Source organism: Pelophylax lessonae (genome assembly GCF_965119305.1).
Source record: "Pelophylax lessonae genome assembly, chromosome: 1".
NCBI lineage: Eukaryota > Metazoa > Chordata > Amphibia > Anura > Ranidae > Pelophylax > Pelophylax lessonae.
Genome location: NC_138768.1, coordinates 160,568,832 through 160,586,848, shown reverse-complemented (window position 1 = coordinate 160,586,848; position 18,017 = coordinate 160,568,832). Strand labels below are relative to the sequence as shown.

The 18,017-nt window shown below is 41.9% G+C and overlaps 1 protein-coding gene across 1 annotated transcript in view; it reads left to right on the top strand.

The window, feature by feature from the left end:
- The window catches only part of KIAA0825, a 735,478-nt gene that overhangs the window by 22,580 nt on the left and 694,881 nt on the right, over positions 1-18,017 (top strand). The window lies entirely within an intron of this gene.

Sequence of the window (18,017 nt, the reverse complement as noted above, 5' to 3'; positions counted from 1 at the left end):
ACAATTGTCACTTTGTTGTACCTTGTTTGCAAGTGTCTGATTTAAACCCAATTTTACTTTTTTCATATTATTTGTCTGTAACATATTTTCTTTTCAGTTATACTTACTTTCTTTCCTTTTATCTAATTGTTTTTTGACCTATGTGAATTACACACAATCTATGTCTGTTTAAAAGCAAGTAAAGCATTAACTGAGTCCAATTAACCACCAATCTTTTGTGACTTAAAGAATATCTGTGTTTCTTTTGACTGACCACCTCCTCACCTTTAGCATGCCTCCAAAGTCTTAAACACACCTGTCCACACTCTTGCCAGATCCCCTTTGTGTATCCCAGTAGTAGCTGCTTAAAAGTCTTTTGGCCAGGTGGCCTCTTTTTCTAAACAGGCATGAAAAAAATCCCGTTCATACCTAAATAACTTTTTAACCACTTTACCACAGGAGGATTTTGCTGTCTTACGTCCAGGCCACTTTTTGCGATTCGGCGCTGTGCTACTTTAACTGACAATTGCGCGGTTGTGCGATGCCATACCCAAGCGAAATTTACGTCCTTTTTTTCCCACAAACAGAGCTTTCTTTTGGTGGTATTTGATCATCTGTGCGATTTAAAATTTTTGCGCTATAAACAAAAAAATAGCGTTTATTTTGAAAAAATAACAATATTTTTAACATTTTTTTTATATGAAATTCCCCCCCAAAAAAATGTAAAAATCAAATTTTTTTTAAATTTTTGGCCAATTTGTTTTCTGCTACCTATGTTTGGTAAAAAAAAGCAAATGTTATTGCGTTTACTAACTAAGGGAAAAATTTCTGTCATTTTTGGTGTTTTTTTTTTTTTTTAACGAGTAATGGCGGCGATCTGCGATTTTTTTTTTTTTTTTTTTTTTTTGCGGGACTGCTACATTGCGGCGGACAGATTGGACCCTTGACTGACATTTTTGACACTTTTGGGGGTACCAGTGACATTACTACAGTAATCAGTGCTATAAATATGCACTGTTACTGAAAAAATGACACTGGCAGGGAAGGGGTTAATTTTATTGGAGAGGGATTAATGTATGCCTGGTGCTTACTGACATGTGGGGGGGGGGGAGGTGACTGAGTCAGGGTCAGATCGGATGTTCAGCTATGCTGAACACTCCGATCTGTCACTCCCTGTCACTTAGGAGATCCGCCCGCTCTGATTACACAGGCGGGCGGATCTCCAAACTAGATTCCCCGACGATCGGTGAAGAGCGGCGGCTGTCGCCGCCGCTCCTCCCCTGGCCCGACTCCCGCTGTGAATGAAAACAGCGGGAGCGCGCCTCCGGCGGCGCGCGAGCGCCGCCTACAGGGGGAGGAGTCCAGCGACGTAGGTCTACGTCGCTGGACGATAACGAGCCACTGTGCCGCAGTAGAGGCACAGTGAGCGGAGTTAAAGTGGTTAAGATAGACTCCTTGCTGCCCCACACTGCAAGGGTTAAATGCTCATTTAGGTCTAGGGGACTGGAACAATCACTTTTTCTTACCTGATCCTCCAGTCCTGCAGGTTCCTTCTAGATCAGTCCCCAAAGATTTTTTTCCTCTATGCTACAGCAGTTACAGGTCCTCTGACCATGCCTGTAGCCCAGCATTGGATGTGAGGGTGCCAAGAGACAGTCCAGCGCAGGAGCATAGGGAGAATAGGAGAGCACTGCTGGGAGCAGAGATTTGGTAAGTAAATGATCCTTATTCCGGTTCCCTAGAGAGAAAAGACATTTAACTCTTGCAGCTTGGAGGCAGCCCCACTGCAAGAGAAGATTTTTGTTTTTCTTGGAAATAGGCTTTAAAAGTGATTGTAAAAGCAAAAGGTTTTTATCTTCATGCATTCTATGTATGAAGATAAAAAGCATTCTGTGTGCAGCAGCCCCCTAAGTCCTCTTAATACTTGCCTGAGGTCCATCCAGATCCTGCATTGTTGCAGGAGTGTCTCGGCTGCCCAGGACTTCCCTCCTAATTGGCTGAGACAGCAGCGCAGCACCATTGGTTCCCGCTGCTGTCGATCAAAAGTCAGTCAGCCAATGAGGAGAGAAAGGGGGTGGGGCAGGCCACAGCTCCATGGTATGAATGGACACAGGGAGCTGTAGCTCGGCTCGGGTGTCCCCATAGCAAGCTGCTTGTTGTGGGGGCACTCAACAGGAGGGAGGGGCCAGGAGCACCAAAGAGGCACCCAAGAAGAGGAGGATCTGGGCTGCTTTGTGCAAAACCAACTGCATAGAGCAGGTAAGTAAAACATTTTTCTTATTTTTTATTTTAAAACTTTAAACTTTAAAACTTTAACTTTACAATCACTTTAGGATATTTATGCTTTAAAATGGTTGTAAACCCTTACATATACCCAGTGAAGTGACTGAGCTTAGATGATACACAGAGATGAAGCAAATTCTCCTACATACAATTTAACTGTTAAAATATAAAAAATCATAGAAACTTCATGAAAAGAGATGCAGTGCCTGCAGGATAATCTAGGAATATTGTGGTGTTTCCAGACTTGACCACATAACCTCAGAATGAAGACGACTATATAGAATCATATTCTAGAACTTTTCTATATTGGGGAGGAAAATGCTCTTCATAAAAGAACAGTAGAATTCCTCTCATAAGTAACACGGTATATGAAAAAAGGAGTTGATTCGACTTTTATATTAAAAAATGCATATTTATGTAATAACTACATGCAGCGTCAACCTGTTTTGCAGCTTGGGCTAACTATGTCTTCAGGAAGTGTGTATAAATAATCCGTTTGCAGCCTTGCACGTGCAGGGGATAACATGCGTGTGTATTGGTATTTTAAAGATAACGGGACTTTTACATACATATTTGTAGATTTGTAGAGGGTACTGGTAGTTAATTTGAAACAAAGTCACTCATAATTACATAGTTACATAGTTAGTCAGGTTGAAAAAAGACACAAGTCCATCCGGTTAAACAAAAAAAAAACAGTATTGAAAACCCAACCATACAATCCCATATACTCAATCCTATACTAGCTGTTGATACAGAGGAAGGCTAAAAAAAAATCCCCAGCAAAGCATGATCCAATTTGCTACAGCAGGGGAAAAAATTCCTTCCTGATCCCCCGAGAGGCAATCGGATATTCCCTGGATCAACTTTACCTAAAAAAAAATATAGTACCCATTTATATTATGTACACCTAGGAAAGAATCCAGGCCTTTTTTAAAGCAATCTAGTGAGCTAGCCAGAACCACCTCTGGAGGGAGTCTATTCCACATCAAGCTCTTACGGTGAAGAAACCTTTCCGTATTTGGAGACAAAATCTGTTTTCCTCTGAACGTAAAGAGTGCCCCCTTGTCCTCTGTGTTGACCTTAAAGTGAACAACTTAACACCAAGTTCCCTATATGGACCCCTTATGTATTTATGCACGTTGATCATATCCCCCCTTAATCTCCTCTTCTCAAGAGAGAATAAATTCAGTTCCTGTAATCTTTTCTCATAGCTGAACTCCTCCATGCCTCTTATCAGTTCGGTTGCCCTTCTCTGCACTTTCTCCAGTTCCCCGATATCCTTTTTAAGAAATGGTGCCCAAAACCGAACTCATATTTTCTGTAGCTATCTTTAACATCTTCCTGCCTGGCCTATAGTAAAAAGGACGGCCGGGCAGGAAAGCTGTTGTTTATATGATGTTCTCCCAGAATGTGCATCTTGCGTGGTCGAGGGCCTTGCAGCAGCATGATCTGTCACCAGCTGTGTCCACCGGACACAACCGACTACTGATCACTGCACTGGCAGGCTGCCAGTGCCATGTGATCGCTGTGACCAATCACAGCAGATCACATGACAAATGTAAACAATGGATGGCTTCCTTTCATGCTATCCATTGTATACAATTGTGCTGCTAGCTGTGATTGGTCACAGTAATCACATGGTGCAGACAGGGCCAATCACAGCCTATCTGTACCATGTGATTAGCTTTCACCAATCACAGCTAATCACAACAAAAGACACTGTACTAACCAGTTTCCTTCATTAAAAATGGTTGCTTATAGCACTAAAACTCATTAGTATATGCAATCATAGTGTGTAAAAAATAAATAAATAAATAATAAATAAATAAAAGCAATCCTGATTACCTCCCCAGAGTAGTAAAGTGTTACTATGGTAAACGTGTATTGCTCTGGTCACAGTGTGTTAGAAAAAAATACATCAGGATTGATAATTTTTCATATATATATATATATATATATATATATATATATATACTGTATATGTGTGTGTATGTATGTGTGTGTGTGTGTGTATGTATATACAGTGGGTACGGAAAGTATTCAGACCCCCTTAAATTTTTCACCCTTTGTTATATTGCAGCCATTTGCTAAAATCATTTAAGTTCATTCTTCTTCCTCATGAATGTACACATAGCACCCCATACTGACAGAAAAACACAGAATTGTTGACATTGTTGCAGATTTATTAAAAAAGAAAAACTGAAATATCACATGGTCCTAAGTATTCAGACCCTTTGCTGTGACACTCATATATTTAAATGGTGCTTTCCATTTCTTCTGATCATCCTTGAGATGGTTCTACACCTTCATTTGAGTCCAGCTGTGTTTGATTATACTGATTGGACTTGATTAGGAAAGCCACACACCTGTCTATATAAGACCTTCCAGATCACAATGCATGTCAGAGCAAATGAGAATCATGAGGTCAAAGGAACTGCCTGAAGAGCTAAGAGACAGAATTGTGGCAAGGCACAGATCTGGCCAAGGTTACAAAAAGATTTCTGCTGCACTTAAGGTTCCTAAGAGCACAGTGGCCTCCATAATCCTCAAATGGAAGACGTTTGGGAGGACCAGAACCCTTCCTAGAGCTGGCCGTCCGGCCAAACTGAGCTATCGGGGGAGAAGAGCCTTGGTGAGAGAGGTAAAGAAGAACCCAAAGATCACTGTGGCTGAGCTCCAGAGATGCAGTCAGGAGATGGGAGAAAGTTGTAGAAAGTCAACCATCACTGCAGCCCTCCACCAGTCGGGGCTTTATGGCAGAGTGGCCCGACGGAAGCCTCTCCTCAGTGTAAGACACATGAAAGCCCGCATGGAGTTTGCTAAAAAACACCTGAAGGACTCCAAGATGGTGAGAAATAAGATTCTCTGGTCTTATAAGACCAAAATAGAACTTTTTGGCCTTAATTCTAAGCGGTATGTGTGGAGAAAACCAGGCACTGCTCATCACCTGTCCAATACAGTCCCAACAGTGAAGCATGGTGGTGGCAGCATCATGCTGTGGGGGTGTTTCTCAGCTGCAGGGACAGGACGACTGGTTGCAATCGAGGGAAAGATGAATGCGGCCAAGTACAGGGATATCCTGGACAAAAACCTTCTCCAGAGTGCTCTGGACCTCAGACTGGGCCGAAGGTTTACCTTCCAACAAGACAATGACCCTAAGCACACAGCTAAAATAACGAAGGAGTGGCTTCACAACAACTCCGTGACTGTTCTTGAATGGCCCAGCCAGAGCCCTGACTTAAACCCAATTGAGCATCTCTGGAGAGACCTAAAAATGGCTGTCCACTAACGTTTACCATCCAACCTGACAGAACTGGAGAGGATCTGCAAGGAGGAATGGCAGAGGATCCCCAAATCCAGGTGTGAAAGACTTGTTGCATCTTTCCCAAAAAGACTCCTGGCTGTATTAGATCAAAAGGGGGCTTCTACTAAATACTGAGCAAAGGGTCTGAATACTTAGGACCATGTGATATTTCAGTTTTTCTTTTTTAATAAATCTGCAACAATGTCAACAATTCTGTGTTTTTCTGTCAGTATGGGGTGCTATGTGTACATTCATGAGGAAGAAGAATGAACTTAAATGATTTTAGCAAATGGCTGCAATATAACAAAGAGTGAAACATTTAAGGGGGTCTGAATACTTTCCGTACCCACTGTATATATATATATATATGTATATATATATATACATACATACATACAATATCTCACAAAAGTGAGTAGAGCCCTCACATTTTTGTAAATATTTTATTATACCTTTTCATGTGAAAACACTGAAGATATGACACTTTGCTACAATGTAAAGTAGTGACTGTACAGGTTGTACAACAGTGTAAATTTGCTGTCCCCTCAAAAAATCTCAACACATAACCATTAATGTCTAAACTGCTGGCAACAAAAGTGAGTACACCCCCAAGTGAAAATGTCCAAATTGGGCCCAATTAGCCATTTCCTTCCCTGGTGTCATGTGACTTGTTAGTGTTACAAGGTCTCAGGTACGAATGGGGAGCAGGTGTGTTAAATTTGGTGTTATCGCTCTCACTCTCTCATACTGGTCACTGGAAGTTCAACATGGGACCTCATGGCAAGGAACTCTCTGAGGATCTGAAAAAAAGAATTGTTGCTCTACATAAAAATGGCCTAGGCTATAAGAATATTGCCAAGACTCTGAAACTGATCTGCAGCACGGTGGCCAAGACCATACAGTGGTTTAACAGGACAGGTTCCACTCAAAATAGGTCTCGCCATGGTCAACCAAAAGAAGTTGAGTGCACGTGCTCAGGTTGGGGTTGAAGGTGTGGGGGTCAGCCTGTCAGTGCTAAGACCATACACCGCACACTGCATCAAATTGGTCTGCATGGCTGCCGTCCCAGAAGGAAGCCTCTTCTAAAGATGATGCACAAGAAAGCCTGCAAACAGTTTGCTGAAGTTAAGCAGACTAAGGACATGGATTACTGGGACCATGTCCTGTGGTCTGAGGTGAGGTGAGGAGTACAAAGACAAGTGTGTCTTGCCTACAGTCAAGCGTGGTGGGAGTATCTTGGTCTGGGGCTGCATGAGTGCTGCCAGCACTGGGGAGCTACAGTTCATTGAGGAAACCACAAATGCCAACATGTACTGTGACATACTGAAGCAGAGCATGATCCCCTCCCTTGGGAGACTAGGCCGCAGGGCAGTATTCCAACATAACAAACCCCAAGCACACCTCTCAGACAGCCACTGTCTTGCTAAAGAAGCTGAGGTAAATTTGATGGACTGGCCAAGCATGTCTCCAGACCTAAACCCTAGTGAGCATCTGTGGGGCATCCTCAAACAAAAGGTGGAGTAGCGCAAGGTCTCCAACATCCACCAGCTCTGTGATGTCGTCGTGGAGGAATGGAAGAGGACTCCAGTGGCAACCTGTGAAGCTCTGGTTAAGGCAGTGCTGGAAAATAATGGTGGCCACACAAAATATTGACACTTTGGGCCCAATTTGAGCATTTTCACTTAGGGGTGTACTCACTTTTGTTGCTGGGGGTTTAGACATCAATGGCTGTGTGTTGAGTTATTTTGAGGGGACAACAAATTTACACTGTTATACAAGCTGTACACTTGTGATATACTGTATAATAATATTTGTTATATCTACCATAGTTTGTGGACTCTATAACTTTCCTACAGACTAAATAAAAAAACACTGATTTGGGTTATTTTTTTTTACCAAAGAAATGTAGCAGAATGCTTTTGGCCTAAATGTGTTGCATGACAGCTCAATTGTGATTCAAAGTGTGACCGTGCTGAAAGCTGAAAATTGGCCTAGGCAGGTAGGGGGTAAAAGTGCCCAGTATTGAAGTGGTTAATGTGCAGTGGGTATAGAAAGGAACCCCCCCCCCCCTTTAAAATAATCACATTTTGTTGCTTTGAAGCCTAAATTGAGGACAGACCCATATTTTGTTTTCTCCAGCTGTATTTACTTGGTGCAACCTTTAATATCCAAGTAAAAAATATACCACCAACATGTCAGAAAAAAAAATCTAAAACAGAATCACTGAGTTGAAAAAAGGATTCCTTTGTGTCAGTATTTTGTTGAACCACCTTTTGCTTTTGCTTTAATTACAGCCTTTAGTCTGTTGGGATATGTCTTTACTAACTTTGCAATATTTGTCCACTCTTCTTTGCAGAACTGCTCAAGTTCTGTTAAATTTGATGGTGACCGTTTGTGGACTGCAGTCTTAAAGTCATTGCAAGAAGGCAGATTTTCAATGGGGTTTAAGTCTGGGCTTTTACTAGGCCATGCAAGGACGTTCACCTTTTTCTCCTTCAACCACTGTGTGGTCCCTTTTTCTGTGTACTTTAAATCGTTGTTACATTGGAAGGTAAACCTTCTTCCCATTAACAAATTTCTGGCAGAGGGCAGTAGATTTTCCTCAAGAATTTGATGGTATTTTGCCCCATCCATTTTTCCTTCTATCTTTTATTCTGACAAGTGCTCCAGTCCCTGCTGCAGAGAAACTCCCCATAACAGGATATTACCACCTCCATGCTTTACTATAGGAATGGTGTTATTTGGATGGTGAGCTGTATTGGATTTCCACCAGACATATCGTTTGGTGCTCAGGCCATACAATTTAGTTTTAGACTTTCGTTTTAGTCTCATCTGACCATAACACCTTTTTTCATGTGGCCTCAGAATCTTCAAGGTGCCTTTTGGCAAAGCTCAGTCGTGACTGCATGTGGCTTTTTTCTTGCAACCATCCCATACAAGCCACATTTTTGTAGAATTTGTGATATTGTTGTCATATGCACACAATGACTACTCTTTGTCATAAATTCCTGCAGCTACTTTAGTGTAGGCCTCTTTGTAGCCTCTCTGGCCAGTTTCCTCCTGGCTTTTTTTATCCAGTTTGGAGCAACATCCTGATCCAGGGAGGGTCGATATTGTACCAAATACCTTACACTTCTTAATAAGAGACTTCACTGTACTTCTAGGCATTGATATAGCCTTTGAAATTTTTTCGTATCCATCTCCTGACTTGTGCCTGTCCACAACGTTATCCCAGAGATCTTTTTACGGTGCCTTGCCACCCATAAATGATTGTTTTCTTCAGTTGCACTACCAGGAACTGAAATGCTCCAGGAAAGCTCTTTTCATGCTGAGCTAATCAAAATGACCACAGCTGATCACAGTTGAAAGTCAAATGTTTGCCTTTGAGAAGGTTATTAGCTACACCTGATTGTGTTTACAAGTCCTTTTTAAGAGGGGTGATCCTTTTTCAAACTCAGTGATTCTGTTTTTGTATTTTTTTTTTTTTCCTGACATGTTGTGTTATATCTTTTTCACTTGGATGTTATAAGTTGCACAGTAAATACAGATGGATAAAACAAACATTGTTTCTGCCTTCATTTCAGGTTGCAAAGCAACACTATGTGATTATTTTAAAGGGGAGTGATTTTTTTTCTATACCCACTGTGTATATATCATATATACACATGGTATATGTTGGAATCATGTGAGAAATGCAAGACATGACAGAAAGCAACAAATGCGAACAGAGCCCCAGCGGTTAAACCATCAGTACAAAGCGTTAGCGAATTTTCATCTGAGAACATATTGAAAGCTACTGCCAGGGAATGTCCTGTCATATATGCATATAAATCAATTAGGCATTCTGGCAATCTGCAAAACAGCTATGTCAGTATTTGTTTTCTATAGACTATAGTTGGTGTTGAGACAAATTACTAAAGTATCGGGTCCTTTTGAAAACTTCAGTCTATTCACAGCTCATCGTTTTTGGCAGACATTCAGATTTTGATGTCAGAGATTAGTTTTATAGAGGATTCCTAATTGAAACAGATTTATGTAGGCTACCGGCAGTAAAGCCTATACAATTCCCCACACTGTAATCTGTTAGGTTTCACTGAATGAGATACTTCATGATGCCACAATAGAAGCTTTTTTATTTATAGAGTCCCCAGAGCTAAGGTGTATAGATAGAGCATCGTATTTCATAGTCCTGAGAAGAGTTTACACAAGTTAAGAAGATACATGCCAATCTTTTGTCATACCGAGAACCGCTGTTCACAACTGGGGCTGTCCGATCCGCAAACTCAATGGGCCACAGGCAGCGAGGTATTCTTTTTCATGAAAGTGCTCAGCCATCATGAAAAGGCTGTTTGATAATGAGAAGATATTCGTTTCACTACACTTCATTTTGAACTCACTCATGCTTGGAGATTTCTTGAAAAGGTCTTTTCTTCACCTTTCTCTATAGTGTATCCCAGCCCACCCACCCTTAATTCATTTTGAAGAGGCCATTGCTTCATGTTAAAACTGGTCATCCTCAAAGAAAATTTGTATGGGTTTTGTTGTTTATTTTTGAAGTTGCTATGCTGAACACACTGTGTGTGTCTATATATATATATATATATATATATATATATATATATATATATAAATAATTTTTATTGTAATCATAAGATAATTCTACTTTAATAAAACATTCTTTCTTTGCAAAAAATATAAATTTTGACCAATGTGAGCATGGTAAGAAAAACCGGATGTCACGTCTCCTTAAAGCTGATATAATGCAGCTAACTCATTTGCAAGGCTAAGGGGCATAGCTATATAGCTGTAAATATGACATTCAAAAAATATTAACTGCAGGTATGTCAGGTCACCTGTGGCCAGGTGACAACTGCACCCTGTTGGAGGCAGGGGCGCAGCGCAAGGTAGTGAACCCGATAGCAGACTGCTGCGGATGGACCGGAACGTGAGCCCAAGATTCCCCAGGGCGCGGAGTCTCAGACCCAGTAGGTGTTCAGCAGAGCCTCTAGTGGTGAGGATGGACTTGGCTGCAGCTGGGCCCAATTCGCGGCCCCTGGGGTCCCCCAGGTCACGCTTTGTAGGGAGAGAAGGGAAGCAGCCACTCAGGACACATGGAATGGTGATGGGTAAGCCAAGGTCACGGTAACAGGCAAACAGGATTAGTCAGAGACAAGCCAAAGTCGGTACACAGAAGAGTAGTTCAAGCACACGGCAAACAGGAAACTAACACTGCTGAACAGCAAAGCAGACCTGCAGTGCACTGGTTAATATAGACTTCCTGGAATGGCCTGGGGTGGAGCCAAACAGGGAAGAGAGATGATAAAAGCAGTCAGAAGGAAGAGTCTGGCCCTTAATGCAGACATGAGGAACAGGTAAGCTACCAGACATTATTGCATGTCCATGACAGTACCCTCCCTCTTACGAGGCCTCCCCCTTCCCCGCCCGGGCCAGGGTTTAGAGGGAATCTTCAGATGAAATCTTTTTAACAGACGAGGTGCAAAGACCTCCGATGCAGGGACCCAAGATCTCTCCTCAGGACCAAAGCCTTTCCAATGAACAAGGTACTGAAGAACGCCTCTACAGAGTCGGGAATCCAGAACTTGACTGACCTTGTATTCCTTAGGAATGGGCAAAGGCATGAGGAGAACAGCAGGAGCTTGTGTGGAGGATTTAGACTGAGCACAGACATGACAAGCCTTGACATAGTCTTTGACCTCCGAGCGGAGATTAGGCCACCAGTAGTGATGGCTGATGAGCAAGAAGGACCGGAGAAAACCTGCGTGGCCCGCCACCTTGGAATCATGTGCCCAATGGAGAATCTTAGCTCAGTCGGGACAAAGGTCTTACCAGGAGGAATTTTTGAGTCCAGGGTGGTAGAATGGGCAACAATGCAAGAAGTTGGGACGATCGGCTCAGGTTCAGGAGTGGACTCCCTGTCCAAAGTGTCAAAGGACCTGTGGGGAAGAATCAACTTAACTGATTTCTTACAAAACACATCCCGGTAATCGCTGTATGCAGCGGGAAGGTCAGAAGATACCGATGTGGTAGCAACCGGAAGTCTCACCTTTTGGGGTCATCTTGGAAAGGCATGACGAGAGACATGAGGGGCCCCAAGCCAGGATCTGCCCAGAGACCCAGTCCACATGGGGAGAGTGGAGCTTTAGCCAAGGAAGGCCCAATACAATGGGGGTAGAGGCTTTGGGTAGGATGAGAAAGGATATCCACTCATGGTGGAGAATCCCTACCGACATCCTAATAGGTAGTGTATGGAAGCGAAAAGGGCCCCCTGGAAGAACAGTGCCATCAATTGCCGAGGCTACTAACGGCGCAGAAAGGGGTGAAAGGGCGAGCTTCATAGAAGAAGCAGTTCTCCAGTCCATAAAGTTGCCGGCAGGCCCCGGAATCCAGATATGCAAGGGTCGATTGGGGAGAAGTGCTTACGTGAAGGGACACCGGAAGAAGAAGAAGACGGGAAGGCGATGATTCTGGGTTCAATATTCCACCTTCTAAATGTATTTTCCGGGCAAAGTGAGCAGGAGTCACGAAAGTGGCCCTTGCCTCCACAATAGAGGCATAAGCCCAAAGTTCTGCGCCTAGCATGTTCTTCGGGGGTTAGTCTGGTCCGGCCCAGCTGCATAGGTTCCTCAACAGGCAGAGGATGCTCCGTGAAACGATTTGAGGGGAGCTCAGACTGACAAGGACCTAGGGAGTGCTGGCATCTTTTTTCTATGGGTTGCATAGGTTCCCCAACAGGCAGAGGATACTCCACGGGACAAAGTGAGGGGAGCTCAGACTGGCTAGGACCTAGGGAGTGTTGGCGTTTTTTTTCTATGGACCTCTCCTGAAAACAAATATCGATCTGGTTGCATAAGGAGATGATATCGTCCAGACCGACGGGAATGGTTCTTCCCGCTAATTCGTCCTTCACTCAGTGAGACCCTGCAAAAAGGTAGCGACCAGGGCCTCATTGTTCCAGCTCAATTCAGCTGAGAGGATACGGAACTGGAGAGCCTATTGTCCCACTGAACGGGATTCTTGGCGGAGACGTAAAAGAGCACTTGTCGCTGAAGAAACCCGAGCCGGCTCCTCGAAGATATTACGAAAGCGCTTCAGGAAGTCAGACAGGTTGGAAACTACCGGATCAATCCTCTCCCATAGGGGGGAAGCCCAGGCTAGAGCCTCACCAGAAAGGAGGGAAATAATATAGGCTACCTTTGCCCGATCAAACCGGAAGTTTTGCGGCTGAAGCTCAAAATGGATGGTGCATTGGATAAGAAACCCCCTGCAGGCCTTGGAGTCTCCAGAAAAACGGATTGGAGGTGGTAGTTTCAGTGAATGCGAAACTGTGACTGGCGCGACAGGCCCAGCCACTGGTTGCTCTTGGGGTTACGGATTCGAGGTTCCCAATGAGGTCTGAAGCTGTTCAAAGCGGGAAGACAGCTCCTGCAGGAATCGCATCACCTGAGTCCGATTAGCTTCTTGCGTCTCGAGTCTGCGAACTAAGCCTTGTAATGGATCGTCTGGAGGGTGCGGCACGTCGGCCGGGTTCATGGCTGTTCAAACTGTCAGGTCACCTGTGGCCAGGTGACAACAGCACCCTGTTGGAGGCAGGGGCGCAGTGCAAGGTAGTGAACCCAATAGCAGACTGCTGCAGATGGACCGGAACGTGAGTCCAAGATTCCCCAGGGTGCGAAGTCTAGACCCAGCAGGTGTTCACCAGAGCCTCTAGTGGTGAGGATGGACTTGGCTGCAGCTGGGCCCAGGTCGCGGCGCCTGGGGTCTCCCAGGTCACACTCCGTAGGGAGAGAAGGGAAGTAGCCACTCAGGACACACGGAATGGTGATGGGTAAGCCAAGGTCGGGGTAACAGGCAGACAAGGGTAGTCAAGGGACAGGCCAAAGGTCAGGGTAACAGGCAAACAGGAATAGTCAGAGACAAGCCAGTCGGTACACAGAAGAGTAGTTCAAGCACACGGGAAACAGGAAACTAACACTGTTGAAAAGCAAAGCAGACCTGCAGTGCACTGGTTAATATAGACTTCCTGGAATGGCCTGGGGTGGAGCCAAACAGGGAAGAGAGATGATAAAAGCAGCCAGAAGGAAGAGTCTGGCCCTTAATGCAGACATGACGAACAGGTAAGCTACCAGACATCATTGCATGTCCATGACCAGGTAAATCTTACTGCTCAATTTTTTATTTATTTTTACCTGCTGCAGTAATTAAAGTGGTATTAAATCCCAAAGTAAAAATTTAATATATTGCTGCTTACCAATTATTAGATGTTTGTAAATTAAGTCGCGCTAACATATGATCAATGGAAAAATAAAGTCCATAAAGTCCAAACAATGAATGGAGAAGTAATCCAAGAACAGATCCCCTTAAGGGTGTATGCTTACCAAATGAAGGTAAGATATAGGCAAAGCTCTCTATGCAAGTCTTGTCACCTTGATAGTAGATCCAGGCTCACATGAATGATAGGCTTGATAGTCATTGGATCATGGAAATAAAACGAAGAACGCAATAGCGTAAAACCCAACAAACGAAATGGATTAAACACCACAGTGTTCCATAACATATGGGTTGAGTGTAAAAATATAAACCTCGACCAATAAATTAATCACTAGTATCAGTGAATATTAAGAGGTAAAACCATGCATGAAAAAAGGGAAATTAAAGTAATAGGTACCCCTTACCAATATTTTATTACTTTAATTTCCCTTTTTTCATGCATGGTTTTACCTCTTAATATTCACTGATACTAGTGATTAATTCATTGGTCGAGGTTTATATTTTTACACTCAACCCATATGTTATGGAACACTGTGGTGTTTAATCCATTTAGTTTGTTGGGTTTTACGCTATTGCGTTCTTCATTTTACTTCCATGATCCAATGACTATCGAGCCTATCATTCATGTGAGCCTGGATCTACTGTCAAGGTGACAAGACTTGCATAGAGAGCTTTGCCTATATCTTACCTTCATTTGGTAAGCATACACCCTTAAGGGGATCTGTTCTTGGATTACTTCTCCATTCATTGTTTGGACTTTATGGACTTTATTTTTCCATTGATCATATGTTAGCGCGACTTAATTTACAAATATTCGTTAGGGTGTGGTCACACTAGAAGTTGCTGCTGTCGAGTTTTTTTTCCCTTTAGCGCGGTTAATTCCCTTTATATTTGCAATTATTAGATGTAGTGGCTGCATTTGTTTTTCTTTTTTGTTTTTTTTTGTTTTTTGTTTTTTTGTTTTTTTTAGGCTTTTTTGTCCCTGTTTTCACTTGGTGTTTTGGCCAGTAACACACCTCCTGTATTAGAGTGCTCCCACTCTGGATAAGGAGCAACAGAAACACCTTTGGACAGCAGCATTGTCAGTCTCGAAGGAGTGTAGTGTTAGCTGTATTAGCCATTTTAAATGCACTAAACAAGTTCAAGCCAAACTTCAACACTTTATAAGCAGTTACAGCAAAAGTGTTTGTTCCTTTTGGGATATAGGTTTTACATAATTAAAAGCTGATCATTTTAAGCACTTCTGTCAGTAGTAAATGGTTTGTCTCAACCCACTAACAGCTACATTTACTAGAGACTTACTTACCAGATCGGCAGGTGAAAAAAAAGAAAGAATGCCTAATAAAGGAAACTAATGCAGCTATCACATCTACAAATTGGTAAGTTGCAATAGAATAAAGGTATGCTTTTGGATTTAATACTGCTTTAACCATTGAAAGGATAAGTTCACCTTTGGGAATATAGTACATGTCCCATCCATTTTTGGGGTGGAACTTGTAACAGGTTCCCACTGCTGCAGCCATACTCTGACCCACCGCCTCTATTGACAGCGAGCCGGGGATCTTCTTACAAAACGTACTGCCAAAAAAAAAAAAAAAATTCTGTGAATGGGAGAAGTACAAGTACTGACAGCCTTTGCGGTTGTTAGCCTGCAGTTCACAGTGAACTACCAGGTCGCTGTTGAGTGCTCTAGGTAGTTTATTATTTCTTCCTGTCATTGCGTAACTGCCTGCCCATGCGAGGTATGAGCAGACAGCTTACACAGAAAGTCTGCAGGGTGCAATGCACAAAAAAAAAAAATGCACATTTATTTACCTGCACAAAGATGTGCATATATAATATATATATATATATATATATATATATATTTGTTTATTTATTTATTATTTTTTTTATACATAGGTGAACTTTTCCTTTAATGCTTAACCACTTTGATGAGTGTCACATTAAAGCAATAAATGTGACATGCACTAACCATTCACTGCATGTGAATCAATCAGCATTATTTAAAATACATGCACCAGAAAGGAAAACCTGCACTGATTGTTTGGTGAATGTCACTTTTAGGAAGCTGACTTGTAGAAACCGTGAATAAGAATTGAGATTTTAACTTTTAAGATTTGATTTGGGATATTAGGCCCAGTTCACACTGGTGTAGTGCCGGAACCGCATTTGATCCAAACAGCAATTGCACCGCATCATTGTTCAAAGCACATATGATTCTGCAGAAATGTGATTTGAGCCATTTATTTTGTAAGGCTCAAATTGCACAGCATTCGCACCAAAATCATGCAGGAACCTTTTTTGCCACATCGGAAACATTTTCAAATCACACTGCTATTTTAGAACCGATTTTGAGGTGTCATTAGCTGAACATACTCACCCGCAACGGTTTTCATGAACTGAGTGTGATTTTTGAACCAGTCCTTAAGATGAGAAAAAAAAAACTCTTTTAATGGGCTAAATATTATGTGCTATGATTTCTGATTCATGCTAAGAATATAATTAGGCTTCATCTATTTCTCACTTTTTGTTGTAACTTGCTACACAACATTTACCATTCAATGAGTTCTGCATACCATAGTAATACATATTTGAGACAAATCAAGCTTTTTTGGCAGAATTATCTTCTAAAAATGAATTTTTCTTATTTCTCTATCCTTCATTGTCTGATGCAGTTCTCTGATCCATATCAGTAGTTTTAATCTGCCTAGTGTCCTACTCCTGTAGGGGGCAGTATAACCCTACAAAAATGGTTCAGAGAACTGCGTCCATTAATGAACTTAAGAGAAAAGGATTTGACGGTAAGTCAAAAATCCAGTTTTCTCTATCGTTCATTGACGGACGCAGTTCTCTGATCCATATCAGTAGTTTTAATCTGCCTAGTGTCCTACTCCTGTAGGGGGCAGTATAACCCTACAAAAATGGTTCAGAGAACTGCGTCCATTAATGAACTTAAGAGAAAAGGATTTGACGGTAAGTCAAAAATCCAGTTTTCTCTATCGTTCATTGACGGACGCAGTTCTCTGATCCATATTAGTAGTTTTAATCTGCCTAGTGTCCTACTCCTGTAGGGGGCAGTATATCACTTCTGATATGGATCAGAGAACTGCGTCCATCAATGAACTTAAGAGAAAAGGATTTTATGGTAAGTCAAAAATCCAGTTTTTACATATAATGTAAGAATACAAAAACATTGATTGCCACTTTACTAGTAATAGTTTTAAAACAGCTCCTGGTACTGCAGTTAAAAAGTGCAAATCCCAGAATAACCCTCCCTAATGTGATGAAGGAGTTTACGAAATATGGGAAATGATCTAATTTTAAGATCAACCCTAATAAAATCTGAAATTCTGAGTGTCGGGTTAAGTAAGAAAGAAGAATTAGCAATACAGAGGGAACTTCCATGTACCTGGGCAAAGTCACAAATAAAATACCTTGGGATAAATATAACTCCATTACTAGAAGATCTTTACTGTGCTAGATATATACCCATGCTAAATGAAATAAAAGTGGATATAAAAAAAGATATCTAGTCGCCCACTCTCCTGGCTGGGTAGAATAAATGCAATTAAGATGATTATACTACCTAAAATCCTATATAGATTCCAAATGTTACCAATCTCTATTCCATTTACATACTTTAAAAACATAAAAGGTATTTGGCAAGGGAAAAAATCTAGAATACAGTACACGGTTCTCAGTAGGAATAAATCACAAGTGGGGACTTGGAGGTACCAGACATTAAGAGATACTATTCCACAATTATAAGTCCACGTATGTTGGAGTGGACAAAAATAAACACAGGTAAAAGATGGGTTTAGATTGAAAATACACTAAATTGAGCACAATTGAGTAGGAATATATCTATACTCCCAAAGTATTGGTATACACACGCAGAAACGCCTGAATTAACGACAGTGGCATTTAAAATATGGGACACGATTTACAGACAGGCTAAATGGGAATATAATTCTCCATTAATATCACTAGAGGGCACTAAATATTTTGCATCGGGAGATGAGACACAATTTGGTACTTGGATAAAAAACATGCAATGAAAAGTTATAATACAGGATGGGAGAATTAGGCCATACCACAAAATTAACACTAGGGGAGGAAACCTGAGGTTAAATGCGTGGAGATCTCTACAGTTAAAACA